The sequence below is a fragment of the Hylobates moloch genome, unplaced genomic scaffold, assembly GCF_009828535.3.
Source record: "Hylobates moloch isolate HMO894 unplaced genomic scaffold, HMol_V3 SCAFFOLD_12, whole genome shotgun sequence".
Lineage (NCBI taxonomy): Eukaryota > Metazoa > Chordata > Mammalia > Primates > Hylobatidae > Hylobates > Hylobates moloch.
The window spans coordinates 7,703,488-7,724,361 of record NW_026652287.1 but is presented as its reverse complement, the minus strand read 5'-3'; the positions used below and the strand labels follow the sequence as shown (position 1 = coordinate 7,724,361).

The 20,874-nt window shown below is 48.7% G+C and overlaps 1 protein-coding gene across 1 annotated transcript in view; it reads right to left on the bottom strand.

Moving 5' to 3' along the window:
* SCARB1 (scavenger receptor class B member 1) overlaps window positions 1–17,642 on the bottom strand; it is a 121,752-nt gene extending 104,110 nt beyond the window's left edge. Inside the window, exon 1 of the mRNA XM_058424925.1 lies at window positions 17,530–17,642. The gene's annotated coding sequence lies outside the window, so the exon portion shown is untranslated. The remainder of the gene's footprint in view (window positions 1–17,529) is intronic.
* Window positions 17,643–20,874: the final 3,232 nt, after the last annotated feature.

Sequence of the window (20,874 nt, the reverse complement as noted above, 5' to 3'; positions counted from 1 at the left end):
CGACAGAGCGAGACTCTGTCTCAAAAAAAAAGAACCCCAAAGCTGCCCTGTCTCAGGACTTCCCCTTATATGGAAATAATAAATATCTTTATTGTTAAACTTCTTGGGTGCTTTCTAGGACTTTCAGCCAAAAGCAGTCTCAATGGCTACAGATATAAACCCGGCTGGCAAGTAGCCAGCAGCCACAATCAACAGCTTTATTGACTTTGTCCTTCAGTGAGTATTCACGAGTGCCCTCAATGCACCAGGACTGGGCACTGCAGCTCATGAAAATGGGTTTCTTTCCTAGAGGCGCACTCCAGAGGCTGCAGACAGACACCAAAGCAAGTCCAGGAATAAGGCACCAAAACAGCTTCAGATAATGTTCAATGCTGGCAAGAAACAAAACCCAGCAGTTTGAGAGAGTGAGGGAGGGTGTGGGCTCTCTGGAAAGGTGACATCTAACGGAGAACTGGATGAAGAGCCAACTGTGGGAAGACCCAGAGAGAATCACAATCGTGGGCAGTTTCAAGTAGTATAAAGAACAAAATTCACAGTCCGAATTTCTCGCCTCCCTTTTTTTTAATTTTTTTTTTCTCTGTTGCCCAGACTGGAGTGCAGTAGTGCAAACTTGGCTCACTGCAGCCTCAAACTCCTGGGCTCAGGCAATCTTCCCACACCAGCCTCCAGAGTAGCTGGGACTACAGGCACCTGCCACCATGCCTGGCTAGTTTTTGTATTTTTTTTGTAGAGATGAGGGTCTCACTGTGTTGCCCAGGCTGGTTTCAGATTCCTTGGCTCAAGGGATCCGCCTGCTTCGTCCTCCCAAAGTGCTGGGATTACAGGCATGAGCCACTGCGCCCAGCCTTCTCCCCTTTTCTTTGGGCTTTTGCTCCCAGGCCCAGCGTTTAAGGGCTCTGCTATGTTGGAATCGGAGACGAGTTTTTGAGGTTCACTTTCTAACTCAAGAGAACCACCTTACCTCTCACCATGCATGGGCCTGAAGCACACAGACTCTTTTTTTTTTTTCTTTTGAGACAGAGTCTTGCTCTGTCACCAGGCTGGAGTGCAGTGGCACAATCTTGCTCACTGCAACCTCCACCCCCCAGGTTCAAGCGATTCTCCTGCCTCAGCCTCCCAAGTAGCTGGGATTACAGGCGCCTGCCACCATATCTGGCTAACTTTTGTATTATTAGTAGAGACAGGGTTTCACCATGTTGGCCAGGCTGGTCTCAAACTCCTGACCTCATGATCCGCCCATCTCGGCCACCCGAAGTGCTGGGATTACAGGCGTGAGCCACCATGCCCGGCCGAACACAGGCTTTTAAAATGAAAGCCGAAGTTTCACGTTTCAGCCTAACCAAACAGCTCCATGTGCAGCAAGTCCCCATGTGTTTTCCCTGTTTTCCTACTGGACCAACATTTTCCTTCCTGCCCAGAAAACTGCAGCTCTCGCCACCGGCCCCTTGTCTCCAACACCCACCCGCTCTGCCCAGGGCCCAGGGATACCGTCCACAGCATCAGAGAGGCCAGCTGCCATGGAGCCAGGCAGGAGGTGCCTCCCTGAAACCAGCGTGGGCACCAAGAACACTGGAGCTTAGAAGATGCCCTTACCCTTCAACGTAGAACCGCAAAGCTGTCAGTTTCTTTCCTGAGGGGGAACTGTTCTTAGGCTGCAGGCCGAGGCATCTGCCAGGGATGGCTGGAGCCCACGGAGAAGCTGGTTCCAAAAATATTCTTTGGGCTGGGCGCAGTAGCTCACGCCTGTAATCCCAACACTTTGGGAGGCCGAGGCGGGAGGATTGCTTGAGCTCAGGAGTTCAAGACCAGGTTGGGCCACTTGGCGAAACCCCATCTCTACAAAAAACAAAAATTAGCTAGGTGTGGTGGCAAACGCACCTGTAGTCCCAGCTACTCCAGAGGCTGATGCGGGAGGATTGCTTGAGCCCAGGAGGTTAAGGCTGTAATGAGTCATGATCATGCCACTGCAGTCCAGCCTGGGTAACAGAGCAAAACTCAGCCTCAAAAAAAAAAGAAAAAACAAAAACAAAAACAAAAATATCCTTTGGAAAACAATGGGCAGAAATACCTTTCTGGGCACACCTGGTGGTAGCTGAGGCTCCTGTTTGGGCAGGGATGGGCAGTGCCAAGGAGGACCACTGGATACACACTCACAGGGTCATTTGTCAAACTTCTTTTCAGAGACAAGGTTTTGCTCTGTCACCCAGGCTGGAGCGCAGTAGGGTGATCACAGCTCACTGCAGCCTCAAACTCCTGGGCTCAGGTGATCCTCCCTAGTAGCGGAGACAACAGGCACCAGCCACCACACCCAGCTCTGTCAGACTGTGCCGACTGAGCACTTCCTATGGGCAAGGGGGCACATTAATCACCTTCTCATAAAGATCACACACCAGTGGGACAAAGAGATTCCTCTCACACCAATGAGTCTGCCGTGACACCTGAGAAAAACGCTCTCAGGGAGAGGAATCCGCCTCGGTGAGGGCGCATTCCAGGGGCACAGAGTGGACCTTTTTCAAAGCGAGTGGGATTGTGTTACTTCCTTCTTGAACTCTGTTGGTTTCCTGTTGCATAAACTCCGGGTCCTCCCCGGGCGGCCCTCCTCTGCCTCCCTCTCCGCTTTCTGGGATGCAGCCACCCTGGCTTCCTTCAGGTTCTTCCTATGCGGTCAGCCCGTGCCCACTGCAGGACCTCAGCACAGGCTCTGAGCCCCGCTTCAAATGCTCCTCTTGTTTAAAAGGGCTCCACGGAGGCTTTTTCGAGGGGCAGCTCCAGTGTCACCTCCTCAAAGAGGCCTTCCTCAACCAGCCCATCTAAAATAACCTTCTTCTCTGGCACAGTGGCTCACACCTGTAATCCCAGCACTTTACGAGGCTGAGGCGGGCTGATCACTTAAGTTCAGGAGTTCGAGACCCTCCTGGCCAACATGGTGAAACCCCATCTCTACTAAAAATACAAAAATTAGCCAGGTGCGGTGTGCACCTGTAATCCCAGCTACTTGGGAGGCTGAGGCAAGAGAATCACCTGAACACGGGAGGCAGAGGTTGCAGTGAGCCGAGGTTGCACCATTGCACTCCAGCCTGGACGACAGAGTGGGACTCTGTCTCAAAAAAAAAAAGAAAGAAAGAAAAAATTAACTGGGCATGATAGGTGTTTCTGTAGTTCCAGCTGCTCTGGAGGCTGAGGCGGGAGGATTGCTTGAGCCTGGGAGTTCAAGGCTGCAGTGAACCATGATTGTACCACTGTACTCCAGTCTGGCCAACAGAGTGATACCCTGTCTCTAATTAATTAATGGTCTTTATGTCATCGTCCTGTTTTATTTTCATCACACCCTGACATCGTCTGTCCTGACTTTTCACCACTTGTTTCCTCCATGTTTCTGTAAAGAAACACCACGAGGGCAAAAAACTTACCTGGCCTCACAGCTGAATCCCCAGCACCAGCACAGGGCCCGGTGCATACAAGGGGCATGATGGTTCGTGGAATGAATGAATGAATGAGGGACCTAACCCCACTGGAGGAAGGTCAGGAAAGGCTTGCTGAAGAAGTGGTATCTGAAGTGGCATTGACGGGTGAGAAGGAGTTGGGCTGTGCACCCTGACTTTGGCCAATGATTAGAACTCCCTGGGGGCCAGTGCTTGTACCCCGCCCTCAGCGGTCTCCCAGGGTCTGGGTCGGGCACAGGGGTTGGTGTGTGTTTAAACTCCCTGTGTGATTCTCATATGCACACTAGGCTGAGAGCCGTTCATCGTAGGCCTTGGTTCTCCTCCAGGTGTTCTCCAGAGCAGCAGCACCAGGCCACCTGGAAATGTGATAGAAATGCAGGTTCTCAGGCCGGGTGTGGTGGCTCACGCCTGTAATCCCAGCACTTTGGGAGGCCAAAGCTGGAAGATAACTTGAGCCCAGGAGTTTGAGACCAGCCTGGGCAACATAGTGAGATCCCATCTCTGCAAAAAAAATTTTTTTAATTAGCCAGGCATGGTGGCAAGTGCCTCTAGCCCCAGCTACTCAGGTAGCTGGGTAGAACTATGTCCTTCCAAAAAAGTATGTCCAAGTCCTAGGCCCCTGGTCCCTGTGATTGCAGCCTTATTTGGAAATAGGGTCTTAGAAGATGCAACTAAATCAAGAGGAGGGCCTGCGGGATTCGGGCGGGCCCTAATCCAATAGGACAGGGGTCCTTATAAGAAGAGGGACATCGGGCCGGTGGGAGGATCTCTTGAACCTGGGAGGTCAAGGCTGCAGTGAGCCATGTTCACACCACTGCACTCCAGCCTGAGCAACAGAGCAAGAGCCTATCTCAAAAAAAGAAGGAAAGGAAGGAAGGAAGGAAGGAAGGAGAAAGAAAGAAGAAAGAAAGAAAGAGAAAGAAAGAAAGAAAGAAAGGAAGGAAGGAAAGAAGGAAGGAAGGAAGGAAAGAGAGAAAGAAAGAAGGAAAGAAAGAAAGAAGAAAGAAAGAAAGAAGAAAGAAAGAGAGATTCAGAGAGAGAGAAAGAAAGGAAGGCAGGAAGGAAAGAAGGAAAGCAGATTCTGAGTTCTCACCCCAAACCTGTGACTCAGACGCTGGGGAGTAAGGCCCAGGAATCTGCATTTTCACAAACCCTCCAGGGGCTTCTGTCTCACTCTGGAGTGATGGGCAGAGCAGAATCTTCCAGAAGGACAAATGCTTTCAGCCATGTCTGGTGTCAGAGGCAGGAGGTCCCACACTTATGGGCTGCCTGGCTCCTCACCAAGACAGGTGCTAGACTATCTCTGAGACTATCTTTTCCCTTGAGGCAGCTGAGAGCTGGAGCAGCTTCAGATGCCTCCAGATCCTGGGACCTTGAACTTCAACTTGAACTTGGCTCTAAAGTGTCGCCCTCAGTGAGAGTCAGCGCAATTGGACCCTGGCTCCATGAGTGGGTGGACAGAGGCCTTGCTCGCTCCTTCTTTCCCAGCCCTGCCCCATGGGGAACAGAGAGAGGTCATCAGGTGAGACGGAGTTTGTTTCAGCAATGTGTTTATGAGTCCCAAGAACTTAGGATAAAATTTCTGAAATACTAGCCTGAGGATGTCCCTCTTCGAGAAAAAGGGAAAAAGGACACCGCGGTTACCCCAGCTTTGTTATTTATGTAACAATAGCAGGGCATTTGAGTTCTTTCTCTTTTCATCCTACTTCCACTCCCCACATCTAATCACTAACATTTCTCTTGTTTTGATGTCTGTTGCATCCTTTCATTCTCCCCATCTGAGGTGGGTAGAATTATGTCCCTCCAAAAAAAGATATGTCCAAGTCCTAGGCCTCTGGTCCCTGTGATTGCAGCCTTATTTGGAAACAGGGTCTTTGCAGATGCAATTAAATCAAGAGGAGGGCCTGCGGGATTCGGGTGGGCCCTAATCCAATAGGACAGGAGTCCTTATAAGAAGAGGGACATCGGGCCGGGCACAGTGGCTTATGTCTATAATCCCAGCACTTTGAGAGACCGAGGTGGGCGGATCACCTGAGGTCAGGAGTTCGAGACCAGCCTGCCCAACGTGGTGAAACCCCGTCTCTACTAAAAATACAACAAATTAGCTGGGCGTGGTGGCGGGCGCCTGTAGTCCCAGCTGATCAGGAGACTGAGGCAGGAGAATCATTAGAACCTGGGAGGCGGAGGTTGCCTTCATTTCTGATTTCTACCCTCCAGAAAGGTAAGAAATACGTTTCTGTTGTTCTAAGCCACCCAGTTGGTGGCACGTTGTCCCACAGCGCCAAGGTACTGACTCTCCACCCTCTTCCTTTAGCCCAGCGAGCGTTCTTGCGCTTGAGCAAACAGCAGAACCACCAGGAGGTTTAGTGAAACCCAGATGGCGGGCCCCGCCCCTGGAGTGCCTGATTCAGTAGGTCTGGGTGGGCCTGATAACTGCATTTTCAGCAAGTTTCCCGAACACGCTGGTGCTGCTGGTCTGGGGACCACACTTTGAGAACTGCTGATCCAGATCACACCATCTCCTGCCTGGATGACAGCTCCAATCCCCTAATTGGCCGGAACTCTCTCGCCTCTTCCCTTCCCCCTCCACGCCTGTAATCCCAACACTTTTGGAGGCCAAGGCAGGCAGATCACTTGAGGCCAGGAGTTCAAGACCAGCCTGGCCAACATAGCAAAACCCTGTCTCTACTAAAAATACAAAAATTAGCTGGGCTTAGTGACACATGAATAGCTTGAACCCAGGAGGCAGAAATTACAGTGAACTGAGATCATGCCACTGCACTCCAGCCTGGGCAACAGAGTGAGACTCTGTCTCAAAATAAATAAAACCAAGTAAAAAATTGAAATATATATATATATATATAGTATGTGTGTGTGTGTATATATATATATATAATTTTTTTTTAGAGATGGGGCCTCGCTCTGCCACCCAGGCTGGAGTGCAATGGTGCGATCATAGCTCACTGCAGACTCTACATCCTGGGCTCAAGCGATCCTCTCACTTCGGCCTTCAGAGTAGCTAGGACAGGACTACAGGTGCATGCCAAATGCCTGACTGATTTTTTTTTTTTTTAAGACAGAGTCTTGCTCTGTCACCCAGGCTGGAGTGAAGTGGAGCGATCTGTGTTCACTGCAACCTCCGCCTCCTGGGTTCAAGCAATCCTCGTGCCTCAATCTCCCACATAGCTGGGATTACAGGTGCCTGCTACCACATCGGCTAATATTTCTTTGTATTCTTAGAGACAGGGTTTCGCCATGTTGGCCAGGCTGATCTCAAACGCCTGGCCTCAAGTGATCTACCTACCTTGGCCTCCCAAAGCGCTGAGATTACAGGTGTGAGCTATCATGCCTGCTCTGATTTTTAAAAAATTTTTGTTGAGATGGGATCTTGCTGTGTTTACCAGGCTGTTCTTGAATTCCTGGCCTCAAGCAATCCTCCCACCTCAGCCTGCCAAAGTGCTGGGATTACTGGTGTGAGCCACAGTGCCTGGCCCCCTTGTTATTTTTTATTTCTAGAATTTTCCTGGCAATTTTCCTTCATTCACATCCTTTGATGAACTTTGGCACCATTTTCTCAAATCTCCCAAAATTTTGTGTTAGTATTTTAATTGGGACTGTATGGATTTCTAGTTAAATTTAGCAAGCTCATGGCATCTTTCCAAAGCTGATTCTTCCTCTCAAAGAACAAAGATTGTCTTCCCATGAATGCAAGTCTCTTTTTATATTACAACAATAGTAGAATTTTTTTAAAGCTTTTTATGTTTGTATCCTCCACATTTCTTGGGAAGTTTTCTGTTAAATATTTCATCATTACAGTTGCGATTGTAAACGAGACCTTTTCTTTCATTAGAAGTAAAGTGGCTAGGTGTGCTGGCTCATGCCTGTAATCCTAGCACTTTGGGAGGCCAAGGTGAGCAGATCACGAGGTCAAGAGATCGAGACCATCCTGGCCAACATGGCGAAACCCCATCTCTACTAAAAATACAAAAATTAGCTGGGTGCGGTGGTGCACACCTGTTATCCCAACTACTTGGAGGCTGAGACAGGAGAATCACTTGAACTCGGGAGGCAGAGGTTGCGGTGAGCTGAGATCGTGCCTCTGCCCTGCAGCCTGGGCAACAGAACAAGACTCAGTCTCAAAAAAAAAAAAAAAAAAAAAAGTAAAAATCAAAGTTGTATAAAAAGGGCCAGGCGCGGTGGCTCACGCCTATAATCCCAGCACTTTGGGAGGCAAAGGCAAGCGGATCACGAGGTCAAGAGATCAAGGTTGTAGTGAGCCGACATCGCACTCCACTCCAAGCACCACTGCACTCCAGCCTGGCGACAGAGCAAGACTCTGTCTCAAATAAATAATAAAGTTAGATTTGTAAAGTCGAGTCCAAAGATTGATTCCACAGATTTGGGATGAGCCCCTGAGAAAGCTGCATTTTCAACTAATCCATGCCCCAGCTAATCCTAAGGCACACTAATGTCCAAGAACCATTCTCACTACCTACTACTGTCTGACAGGGGCTGGAATATCATGGGAGACAAAAAGGCACAGTTCCTATTCTCAAAGAACTTCTATTTCAGTGCAAACCACTGTTTAAAAAAGTAAAAATCGGCCAGGCATGGTGGCTCACACCTGTAATCCCAGCACTTCAAGAGGCCAAGGCGGGCAAATCACCTGAGGTCAAGAGTTCGAGACCAGCCTGGCCAACATGGTGAAACCCCATCTCTACTAAAAATACAAAAATTAGCTGGGCATGGTGGTGGGCACCTGTAGTCCCAGCTACTTGGGAGGCTGAGACAGGAGAATCACTTGAACCTGGGAGGTGGAGGTTGCAGCAAGCCGAGATCACACTACTACATTCCAGCCTGGGTGACAGAGCAAGACTCTGTCTCAAAAAAAAAAACAAAGTTGTATAAAAAGGTGAAAGCCACCTGTGTTAGGTTATACATTAAGCTGCTAAGAGACCCCAAAATACAGTGGCTCTAACACATTAGAAACGTATTCCTGTCTCCCTTAACATTGCTGAGTAGCTGCTAGTCCAAGAAGGCAGGAGATTCGGCTCCATGTGGTCACCCAGGGACCCAGGGACCCAGCCTCCTGCTTTTCCACCATCCCCAGGGACAGAGCTGGCTTCTCGAACCCTGTCCACGTTCCAGCTCAAAGGGAGTGGGAAATAGAGGTGGACAACCAGCTTCCCTTCTAACCATGTGGCCTGGAAGTGTTCCCATCACATCATCCACCTGTATCTTATAGGCCAGAACATAATCTCGAGGTCACACCTAGCTTCAGTGGAAGCTGGAAAACATCACCTCTAGCTGGGTGATGTATGCCCATCTGGAATTTTAGGGACTCTAAAACTAAAAAGAAAAGAGGAATGTGGGCCGGGCATCACTCCTGTAATCCCAGCACTTTGGGAGGCCAAGGCGGGTGAATCACAAGGTCAGGAGTTCGAGACCAGCCTGGCCAAGATGGTGAAACCCCATCTCTACTAAAAATACAAAAATTAGCCAAGCGCGGTGGCTGACGCCTGTAATCCCAGCACTTTGGGAGGCCGAGGTGGGTGGATCACGAGGTCAGGAGATCGAGACCATCCTGGCTAACACGGTGAAACCCTGTCTCTACTAAAAATACAAAAAAATTAGCCAGGTGAGGTGGCGGGCGCCTGTAGTCCCAGCTACTCAGGAGGCTGAGGCAGGAGAATGGCGTGAACTCGGGAGGCAGAGTTTGCAGTGAGCGGAGATGGCGCCACTGCACTCCAGCCTGGGCAACAGAGCGAGACTCTGTCTCAAAAAAAAAAAAATACAAAAATTAGCTGGGCGTGGTGGCGGGTGCCCGTAATCCCAGCTACTCAGGGGGCTGAGGCAGAGAATTGCTTGAACCCAGGAGGCGGAGGTTGCAGTGAGCAGAGATCATGCCACTGCACTCCAGCCTGGGTGACAGAGCGAGACTCTGTCTCAAAAAGAAAAAAGAAAAGAAAAGGGGAATATGGTAATTGGGGAGCAATTAAAAAATCTCCCCCACACTGTCCCACCTTCAGCCTCACCCTCATCAATAACTGGCACACTGTAGATACAAATTGCAGAAAGAAAATTTTTATGATGGGCAGCAGTTCTGGATTCTTCCTGTGGTCTCATTTCCATGTTCTTTGGAATTTCTGAAAAATGAAGAACTGAAATTAGAGTTTTTCCCAGCATCAAGCTGACAAGAGGAACTGAGTTCTTATTAAGTGGAACAAAACAAGAACTCTTGTATTCCCACAGAACAGACGTTGATGCTGTTCAGAGAAAATGGCTTTCTCCCTTAAAAAATAACCTCTTTGCGGCCAGTTATGGTGGCGCATGCCTGTAATCCCAGCACTTTGGGAGGTCGAGGCGGGAGGATCACTTGAACCCAGGAGTTTGAGACCAGCCTAGGCAACACAGTGAGACCCCTTCTCTACAAAAAATACAAAATACAAAAATAAGCTGGGTGTGGTGGTGCATGCCTGTAGTCCCAGCTACTCAGGAGGCTGAGGTGGGAGGATCACTTGAGCCCGGGAGGTAGAGGTTGCAGTGAGCTATGATCACATCACTGCAATCCAGCCTGGGCGACAGAGCAAGACCCTCTATCAAAAGAATAACAATAACAAAAAGAAATAACCTCTCGAATCAAGATGGAGCTGGCCGCAGTGGCTCACACCTGTAATCCCAGCACTTTGGGAGGCTGAGGTGGGCAGATCACCTGAGGTCAGGAGTTCAAGACCAGCCTGGCCAATATGGAGAAACCGCACCGCCACTAAAAATACAAAATTAGCCAGGCGTGGTGGTGCATGCCTGTAATCCCAGCTACCTGGGAGGCTGAGGCAGGAGAATCACTTGAAGCCGGTAGGCAGAGGTTGCGGTGAGCCAAGATCACGCCATCGCACTCCAGCCTGGGCAACAAAGAGCAAAACTCCATCTCAAAAAAAAAAAAAATTCAAGACAGAGCCTTCATAAACCTTCATGAAAGGAGGGCCAGGAAGTGTGGCTGAGCTCTTCCTGGCATGTGGGCTGTGTTCCTCCCGGCAGTCTTTAGGAATTATCCACTCCAACTTCCTTGTCTAACCATGGGGATACTGAGGCTCCGAGAGACCACTCATAGCCAAGGTTCATTTTGCATAAAAACAAACTGCACAATTGTCTATGGAAATGTTACATTAGAAAACTCAAAGAAAATCTCCGGAAAGCTATACAAGAAACTGATAATAGAGGTTGCCTCTGGGGAGGGCCGTCAAGGCAGAGCAAGACTTACTTTTTGCCAAAACCCCTTTTATATACAGTGATGGCTTTCTTTTCTCTCTCTGTCTCTCTCTCTCTCTCTCTCCCTATTTTTTTTTTGAGAAGGAGTTTTGCTCTGTCACCCAGGCTGGAGTGCAGTGGCGCGATCTCGGCTCACTGCAAGCTCCGCCTCCTGGGTTCAAGCAATTCTCCTGCCTCAGCCTCCCAAGTAGCTGGGACTACAGGCGCCCGCCACCACGCCTGGCTAAGTTTTTGTATTTTTAGTAGAGACAGAGTTTCACCGTGTTAGCCAGAATGGTCTCAATCTCCTGACCTCATGATCCACTCTCTCCCTCTTTTTTTATTTTTATTTTTATTTTATTTTTATTTTTTTGAAGTGGAGTCTTGCTCTGTCTCCTGGGCTGGAGTGCAGTGGCATGATCTCAGCTCACTGCAACCTCTGCCTCCCGGGTTCAAGCAATTCTCCTGCCTCAGCCTCCTGAGTAGCTGAGACTACAGGCATATGCCACCACGCCCGGCCAATTTTTTGTATTTTTAGTAGAGACGGGGTTTCACTATGTTGGCGAGGCTGGTCTCGAACTCCTGACCTCGTGATCCACCCGCCTCAGCCTCCCAAAATGCTGAGATTACAGGCATGAGCCACCGTGCCCAGCCCTCTCTCCCTCTCTTGAGATAGGGTCTGGCTCTGTTGCACAGGCTGGAGTGCAGTGGTGTGATCTTGGGTGTCAATGCAACCTCTGCCTCCTGGGTTCAAGAGATCCTCCCACCTCAGCCTCCCAGGTAGCTGGGACCACAGGTGTTTGCTAGCACACCCGGCTTATTTTTTTTTAATTTTTTATAGAGACAGAGTCTTGCCATGTTGCCCAGGCTAGATTCAAACTCCTGGACTCAAGTGATCCTCCTGCTTCAGCCTCCCAAAGTATTGGGATTACAGGCATTAGCCACCGCGCCTGGTCAGGGATGGTTTTAAAGCATTTATGAATTCTGTAATCCCAGCACTTTGGGAAACTGAGGTGGGTGGATCACCGAGGTCAGGAGTTCTAGACCAGCCTGGCCAACGTGGCGAAACCCTGTCTCTACCAAAACTACAAAAAATCAGCCGGGGGTGGTGGCACACACCTGTAGTCTCAGCTACTTGGGAGGCTGAGGCAGGAGAATTGCTCGAACCTGGGAGGCAGAGGCTGCAGTGAGCCAAGATCACACCACTGCCCTCCAGCCTGGGCAACAGAGCAAGACTCTGTTTCAAAAAAAAAAAAAAAGTTGTGAATTCTTTAACATTTCTCCATAAAAAGGCAGAGCCCCACTATGCATCAAAGAACATAATCAACAGAGTTCCTTCCACACAATGGGAGAAATTATTTGCAAATCATGTATCTAACAAAGGATGAATATGCTAAAACTCATCAACAAATAACCCAATTTTTAAAATGGGCAAAAAGTTTATTGTGATGGTTCATGCCTACAGTCCCAGCACTTTGGGAGGCCAAGGTAGACATAGCACTTGATATGAGTTCAAGACCAGCCTGGGCATCATAGCAAGAATCCATCTTTCCAAAAAATGGAAAAATTAGCCAGATGTGGTGATGAGTGCTATAGTCCCAGCTACAGGCTGAGGCAGGAGGATCGCTTGAGCCCGGGAGACTGAAGTTGCAATGAGCCGTGATCACACCACTGCACCCCAGCCTAGATGACAAAGCAAGGCCCTGTCTCAAAAAAAAAAAAAAAAAAAAGCAAAGTGTTGGGGGCAGGCTGGTGGCTCACGCCTCTAATCCCAGCACTTTGGGAGGCTGAGGTGGGAGAAGCGCTTGAGCTCAGGAGTTCGAGACCAGCCTGGCCAACATAGTGAAAGCCCCATCGCTATAAAAATACAAAGAAAATTAGCTGGGTGTGGTGGCATGTGCCTGTGGTCCCAGCTACCCAGGAGGCTGAGATGGAAGTTGCAGTGAGCCAAGATCACACCACTGCACTCTAGCCTGGGCAACAGAGCAAGACCCTGACTCATTAAAAAAAAAAAAAAAGAAAGAAAAAGAAAAAGCAGGAGGGGGCAAAAGACTTGAACAGTCGTTTCTCCAAAGATGATATACAAATGGCCAATAAGCGAATGAAAAGATGAACATCACTCATAACCAGAAAAATGCAAATTGAAACCACAGTGAGATATCACCTCACCCATCCAGAGGGCTGCTTCCAAAAAAAAAAAAAGTAGGCCGAGTGCAGTGGTTCATGCCTGTAATCCCAGCACTTTGGGAGGCTAAGGTGGGAGGATCACTTGAGGCCAAGAGTTTGAGACCAGCCTGGGCAGCATAGCAAGATGCCCTCTGTACCAAAAAAATATAAAAATTAGCCAGGCATGGTGGTATGCACCTGTAGTCCCAGCTACTCGTGAGGCTGAGGCAGGAGGTTCACTTGAGCCCAGCAGGTTGAAACTGCGGTGAACCGAGATGGCATCACTGCACTCCAGCCTGTGCAACAGAGCAAGACCCTGTCTCAAGAAAATAAAAAAATATATATATATATTAAATTACATTAAAAAGTAGCCGAGCACAATGGCTCACACCTAGCACTTTGGGAAGCCAAGGTGGGAGGATCACTTGAGCCCAGGAGTTCGACACCAGCCTGGCCAACATGGTGAAACCCACCTGTACTAAAAATACAAAAGTTAGCTGGGCGTGGTGGCGGGTGCCTGTAGTCCCAGCTACTCGGAGGGCTGAGGCAGGAGAATCACTTGCACCTGGGAGGCAGAGGCTGCAGTGAGCCCAGATCATGTCACTGCACTCCAGCCTGGGCAACAGAGCAAGACTCCATCTCAAAAACAAAAAAATTAATTAAAAAGTGGCATTTACTACATTCACAGTGTTGTATAACCACCACCTCTACCTAGTTCCAGACATTTTTATCACCCCAAAATAAAACCCTGTACCCATGAAACACTCCCACCTCATTCCCCCTCCTCCAGCCTCTGGCAGCCACTCATCTGCTTTCTGTCTCTGTGCATCCGCCTGTTCTGGATATTTCCCATAAAAGGAGTCATACAATATGTGGCCTTTTTGTCTCTTCTTGTATTTAAAAAATCAGCTATTGTTAACATTTGAAAACTTGTTTATGTTCCTACCCAAATGCCATTCCTATTACTCCATCTTGAGAACTAATTAAGAATTGTTTGAAGTTAGGAAGGATGCTTTGGGAAGATAACAAGACTCAAAACTGTAACAGAAACAGCTCACCAAGATAGAAAAAAATTATTATCTATTCATTATTTAGTCTACACGTATTTATTGAGCATCTACTATTGTCAAGCCCTGTTCTGGGCACCGGGATACAGCAGTGAGACAGACGAGGCCCCTGCTCGTGGAGAATGCTGGAGACTTAAGTAAATACCAGGGAGCCAAAAGTGCTAAGTAAAGAAGTAAAACAGATGGGATCAGGCATGGCAACCTTAGGTTGGGAGGTCAGGGAAGGCCTCTCTGAGTTAAACTAACCTGGAAATGACAAAATAGGCCTGCCACTCAAAGCTGGGAAAAGATTTGCAGGCAGAGGGAACGGTACGTGAAAACGTTGGCTGGGCGTGGTGGCTCACGCTTGTAATCCCAGCACTTTGGGAGGCTGAGGCGGGCAGATCACGAGGTCAGGAGATCGAGACCACGGTGAAACGCCATCTCTACTAAAAATATAAAAAATTAGCCAGGCGTGGTGGCGGGCGCCTGTAATCCCAGCTACTCGGAGAGGCTGAGGCAGGAGAATGGGCGTGAACCCGGGAGGTGGAGCTTGCAGTGAGCTGAGATCGCACCACTGCACTCCAGCACTCCAGCCTGGAGACTGAGGCTGCACATCCTTTAACTGGTGGTCAAGGGAAGGGGAGGGAGGGAACGGTGCCCTCAGGGAAGGCAGCAGTTTTCTGTAGCCACAACGCCAACAGCAGAGGGAAGCAACCTCTCCCTTGCTGTGGGTAAGGCTGGGAATTGGCAACATGTTTCTGGAGGACAGATTGGCAACAGAGTCAGAAAGCTTTAAAATTTGCAAACTGCTGGGTGTAGTGGCTCACGCCTGTAATCCCAACACTTTGGGAGGCTAATGTGTGGGTGAATTGCTTGAGCCCACGAGTTTGAGACCAGCCTGGGCAACATGGTGAGACCCTCATTTCTACAAAATATTTAAAAATTAGCCAGGTGTGATGGTGCATGCTTGTGGTCCCAGCCACTGGGGAGGCTGAGGCTGGAGAGTCACTTTAGCCCAGGGAGGTCGAGGCTGCAGTGAGCTGTGATCGCACCACTGCACTCCAGCCTGGGTGACAGAGTGGGACCCCATCTCAAAAAAAAAAAAAAATGTACATGCTCTGAACTAGAGCTTCCATTTGTAGGATACTCAAGCGACAATAAAATTAGGACAATAAGGGAACGGCTTAGAAAGAAGCCGCTTAAGGGCCGGGCGCGGTTGCTCACGCCTGCAATCCCAGCACTTTGGGAGGCCAAGGCGGGCGGATCACAAGGTCAGGAGATCAAGACCATCCTGGCTAACACGGTGAAACCCCGTCTCTACTAAAAATACAAAAAATTAGCCGGGCGTGGTGGCGGATGCCTGTAGTCCCAGCTACTTGGGAGGCTGAGGCAGGAGAATGGCATGAACCCGGGAGGCAGAGCTTGTAGTAAGCTGAGATGGCGCCACTGCCCTGCAGCCTGGGCACCAGAGCAAGACTCCGTCTCAAAAAAAAAAAAAAAAAAAAAAAGAAAAGAGTGGCTTAGACTCTGCCTGGGGTGGGGCCTGGGTTGGTCAAGGAGCTTTCTGTTAGCCACTGTAACAAATCATGAACATAGTGACTTAAAACAACACAAATTGATTATCTTCTCATTATCTTTCGTTTCTGGAGGCCAGAAGTCCAAAACGGTTTTACCTGGCTAAAGTCAAGGAGTCTGCAGGGCTGCATCCCTTCTGGAAGCTCTAGGGGACAATCCGTTTCCTCACCTTTTTCAGCTTCTAGAGGTCGCCTGCACTCCTTGGCTCATGGCCCCTCCTCCACCCGCAAAGCGCATCACTCCAGCTGCTGCCTCTGTGTCCACGTCACCTTCTTCCCCAAGACTGACTCCTGTGTCCCTCTCATAAGGACCCTTGTGGTTACATCAACCCACCAGATAAGCCCCAGATCATCTCCCCATCTTGGCACTTTTAATTTAATCCCAAAGTAACACAGTCACAGGTCCCAGAAAATTAGGGTGCAGACATCTTTGGAGGAGCCATTGTTCAGCCTACCACAGAGGGCCTCTTTGATGGGTAAAATCCGAATCAAAACCAAATGATTGAGAAAAAACCACCCATGAGAGCAGAGCATTCTGGGTAGGAGTGGGCAGCAAGTGCAAAGGGCCTGTGGCAGGAGCTGGTTTGGCAGTTGGAGCACAGACCGTGAGACAGAGAGTGGCACCAGGGATGGGCCCAGGGCAGCTAGACCTTGTGGTCTGTAGTGAGGTATCATCCTTCCTTCTGCTCAGGCTGTGATGAGTGTGATGAAAAACAAAACCAGGGTCATGTAGAAGACAGAGACGGTGTGGGAGGAAAAACAGATAGGACAATCTTGGAGTCTCTCCAAAGAACTGACTTTGACCTCAGACCTGAGTGGTCAGGGGGGCAAGGATCGGGAGGCCCTGGTCCTGTAGGGCCTTGTAGCCTTCGCAGAGGAAGTTGCATTTTTCGTGCGTGCGTTGGGAAGAAGCAGTTGATGGGGTTTAAGCAGGGATGGGGCAGGAGTCGTGTGCAAGTTTTAAGGGAATCCCTGGCTGCTTTGCAGAGAGATTCAAGGATGAGCTGAAAGTCTCATATTGAGAAGTTTTGCTCATCATAATCAGAAAGGAAGGGGAAGAAAACAGTTTGACAGTTCATCAACAAGTTAAACATACAGGGAGTCTCTCTGAACCTATTCTGGTTCAGGGTCTGCTTGATTGAAACAAAAAAACGAAAAGAAAAAGAATCAAGTTATACATAGCATCACTATATGACCCAGCAATTCCACTCCTAGGCATACATCCAAGAGAACTGAAGACAGGCCCTCAAACAAACACCTGTCTATGCATGTTCAAGCAGCAGTATTCACAACAGCAAAAAGCAAAAATACACATCACATAATACTCATTCATTTTTAACCATTTAAAAAACTATTTGGGAGACAACTCAAATACCCATCAATGGATGACAAAATGTGGCCTGTCCATACCATGGAATATGATTCAGCCATAAAAAGAAATGAAATATTGGCTGGCCATGGTGGCTTACACCTCTAATCTCAGCACTTTGGGAGTCTGAGGCAGGAGGATCACTTGAGGTCAAGAGTTCAAGACCAGCCTGGCCAACATAGAGAGACCCCCCCATCTCAAAAAAAAATTTTTTTAAACACTGATGCATACTACACCATGGATGAACCTTGAAAACATGATCCTAAGTGAGAGAAGTCAGGGCCAGGCACAATGGCTCACGCCTGTAATCCCAGCACTTTGGGAGGCTGAGGTGGGCAGATCACCTGGGGTCAGGAGTTCGAGACCATCCTGGCCAACATGGTGAAACCCCGTCTCTACTAAAAATACAAAAAAATTAACTGGGCATGGTGGCAGGCGCCTGTAGTCCCAGCTACCCGGGAGGCTGAGGCAGGAGAATCACTTGAACCCAAGAGGCGGAGGCTGCAGTGAGCTGAGATCACACCACTGCACTCCAGCCTGGACGACAGAGCAAGACTCTGTCTCAAAAAAAAAAAAAAGTGAGAGAAGCCAGATATAAAAGGCCACACAGTGCAAGATTCCATTTATAGGAAATCTCCAGAGTAAGCACATCCATAGACAGAACACAGAGGGGCTCACACCTGTTATCTCAGCGCTTTGGGAGGCTGACGCAGGAGGATCATTTGAGGCCAGGAATTTGAGGCTGCAGTGAGCTATGATTGCACCACTACGCTCCAGCCCAGATGGCAGATCAAGACCCTGTCTGAAAAAAAAAGAAAAAGAGGTTGGTATTCACCAGGGACTGGGGAGAGGGGGAAATAGGAGGTGACTACTAATGGGTACAGGGGTTTCCTTTGGGGGTGAAGGAATGTTCTGGAACTAGATGGAGGAGGTGGTTGCATAACATTGTGAATGTCCTAAATGTCACTGAAGTGTACACTTCAAAATGGTTAAAATGGTGAATTTTTTTTTAATGGCGAGTTCTATGTTATGGGTATTTTACCACAATTTTTAAAGGACGGAGGAGATGGAGCGGTGCAGGGAGGGAGTGGGGAACAGTGGCGCCGCCTGTGGGTACCACGCTTCGTGCCCACTTCCCTTAGGTGACGCCAGCACCCGGCTAGGAGTGAGTCACCTCCCCACTCCCCCTTGTGGCTGCCTTGTGTTTTTTGTGGCGGCCTTAGAGAGAACTGGGGTGCCAAGACAGCCTGCATACGCTTGAGAGATGCTCTGGCTTTTGGGCCATGGACTCTCAATTTACGTTCAGTAACATTTCACCAGGGCCCTTGCCAGCCCCTAACTCAGTGTGGTGCCCGTGAGCACGCACAGAAACCTCTCCACGCTGGGAGGGGGCACTGCTCCACCTTCTGGGAACATTTTAGAAGCCCCCCAAATGGAAGACTCAACAATTGTTTCCTGTTTCTGCCTGCTTTCTAAACATTTTTCCATGTCTTACCACCATGCACATAGTTTTTAACCATTTTATCCATTTGTATGTGTGACACTAAGGGCATTCACATTGCTGTGCAGCCATTGCCACCATTCATCTTTCAGAACGATTTCATCTTCCCACACTGAAACCCGGTCCCCATTTTCATCCTGCAAAACTACAACTCCATACCCATTAACCCATTTCTTGTTTAGAAAAAAAAAAGTGCAGTTTGCTGCCAGCACTCATTTAATTTTACATAAACACGCTCTTTGAGGCTGAAGCAAATGTGACTGATTTTCAACGTGAAAATAAAATATAAAAACTGTTCTTGGCTGGGCGCAGTGGCTCATACTTGTAATCCCAGCACTTTGGGAGCCTGAGGCTGGTGGATTGCTTGAGGTCAGGAGTTCAAGACCAGCCTGACCAACATGGTGAAACCCTGTCTCTACTAAAAATACAAAAATTAGCCAGGTGTGGTGGCAGGCGCCTGTAATCCCAGCTACTCGGGAGGCTAAGGCAGGAGAATCGCTTGAACCGGGAGGTGGAAGTTGCAGTGAGCCGAGATCATGCCACTGAACTCCAGCCTGGGTGACAGAGCAAAGAGCTGGGATTACAGGCGTGAGCCACTGTGCCTGGCCTACACTGGTGGACTTTTAGGGTTGTTTTTTAGGGTTGTTTTCTGATTTCGGCTGTGAGCATGGGCACACCATAATTCTTTTTTTTTTCTTTTTTTTCTTTTTTCGTTTTGGTGACAGAGTCATGCTCTGTCGCTCAGACTGGAGTGCAGTGGTGCGATCTCAGCTCACTGCAACCTCCGCCTCCCGGGTTCAAGCGATTCTCTTGCCCACCACCATGCACACCACCATGCCCAGCTAATTTTTGTATTTTTAGTAGCGACGGGGTTTCACCACGTTGGGCAGACTGGTCTCAAACTCCTGACCTCGTGATCCACCCACCTCGGCCTCCCAAAGTGCTGGGATTACAGGTGTGAGCCACCGCACCCAGCTATAATTATTTTCAATGTTACACGCTTCAGCTAAGTCACCAGGGTTGTCCCTCTGTGGCTGCATGAATCTTAGATTCCAGGAGAAAATCAGTACATCAGCCACTGAGGTTGGGGCGAGTGAAAAAGGACAGCCTTGCTGGCTGGGTGCAGTAGCTCACACCTGTAATCCCAGCACTTTGGGAGGCCGAGGCAGCAGGATCACTTGAGCCCAGGAGTTCCAGACCAGCCCAGGCAACATAGCAAGACCCCGTCTCCACAGTCCCTTATTTGTTAAATGAACAAATAAACAAACTGCACAGTTAAATGAACAAACTGCACAATTACTTTATAACAAAATTACCTTTGAGAAACATTATAATTTTTTAAACAGTGACAACCAGGCACTCTTGCAGTTTGTCATAGCTTCTGCCATTCCATATCCCATTCCGTCTTTTTCTCTGCATCCACCATAGCTAATAATTAGCAACACAAGCTCAGTGCAAACGACAGATGAGGCAATCATTACAAACATTAGATGCCCTCCTGGAGGGCAAAGTCTCCACGTCCCCAGCTGAGATCCCAAGGGCTTCAAGAAGTGTTTTCCACATGGAAAGTGACTTTGTCAAGTGAAATAATCAATGAGGTCCTTATTGTGTGAGGGAACACAGAATAATTTTTAAGGTAAAACTATCACCGGGCGCGGTGGCTCATACCTGTAATCCTAGCACTTTGGGAGGCCGAGTCGGGTGGATCACCTGAGGTTAGGAGTTTGAGACCAGCCTGACCAACATGGAGAAACCCCATCTCTACTAAAAATACAAAATTAGCTGGGCGTAGTGGCACATGCCTGTAATCCCAGCTACTCGGGAGGCTGAGGCAGGAGAATCACTTGAACCCAGGAGGCAGAGGTTGCAGTGAGCCAAGATCACGCCATTGCACTCCCGCCTGGGTAACAAGAGTGAAACTCCATCTCAAAAAAAAAAAAGAAACTGTCATGAGATACTGTAATTCACCTAGCAGATAAATAAGCAAAGTGTGAGAAGCTCCTTGTGTTGTGAGGGTGTGAGGAAGCAGGCACCGCTGACTGCTGTTGGTAGAAGGGTAAATTTGTGTAACCTCTTTGGAGGGAAATTTGACAAAGCCTGTCTAAATGTAAAATGCATATGGCCTTTCACCCAGCAAGTTCACTTTGAGAAGTTATCTTTCAGATATATATGCACACAAGGGCAAAAATCTATGGATAAAAATAGCCAGCCGGATGCAGTGGCTCACATCTGTAATCCCAGCACTTTGGGAGGCTGAGATGTGCCAATCACTTGAGCTCCGGTGTTTGAGACCAGCCTGGACAACATAGTGCTATTCCATCTCTATGAAAAATACAAAAATTAGCCAGGCATGGTGGTGCGTGCCTGTAGTCCCATCTACTTGGAAGGCTAAGGTAGGAGGAGCACTTGAGCCCGGGAGGTTGAGGCTACAGTGAGCTGTGATCACGCCACAGCACTCCAGCCTGGGTGACAGAGCAAGACTCTGTCTCAAAAAATAATAATAACAATAATAAATAAAATACCT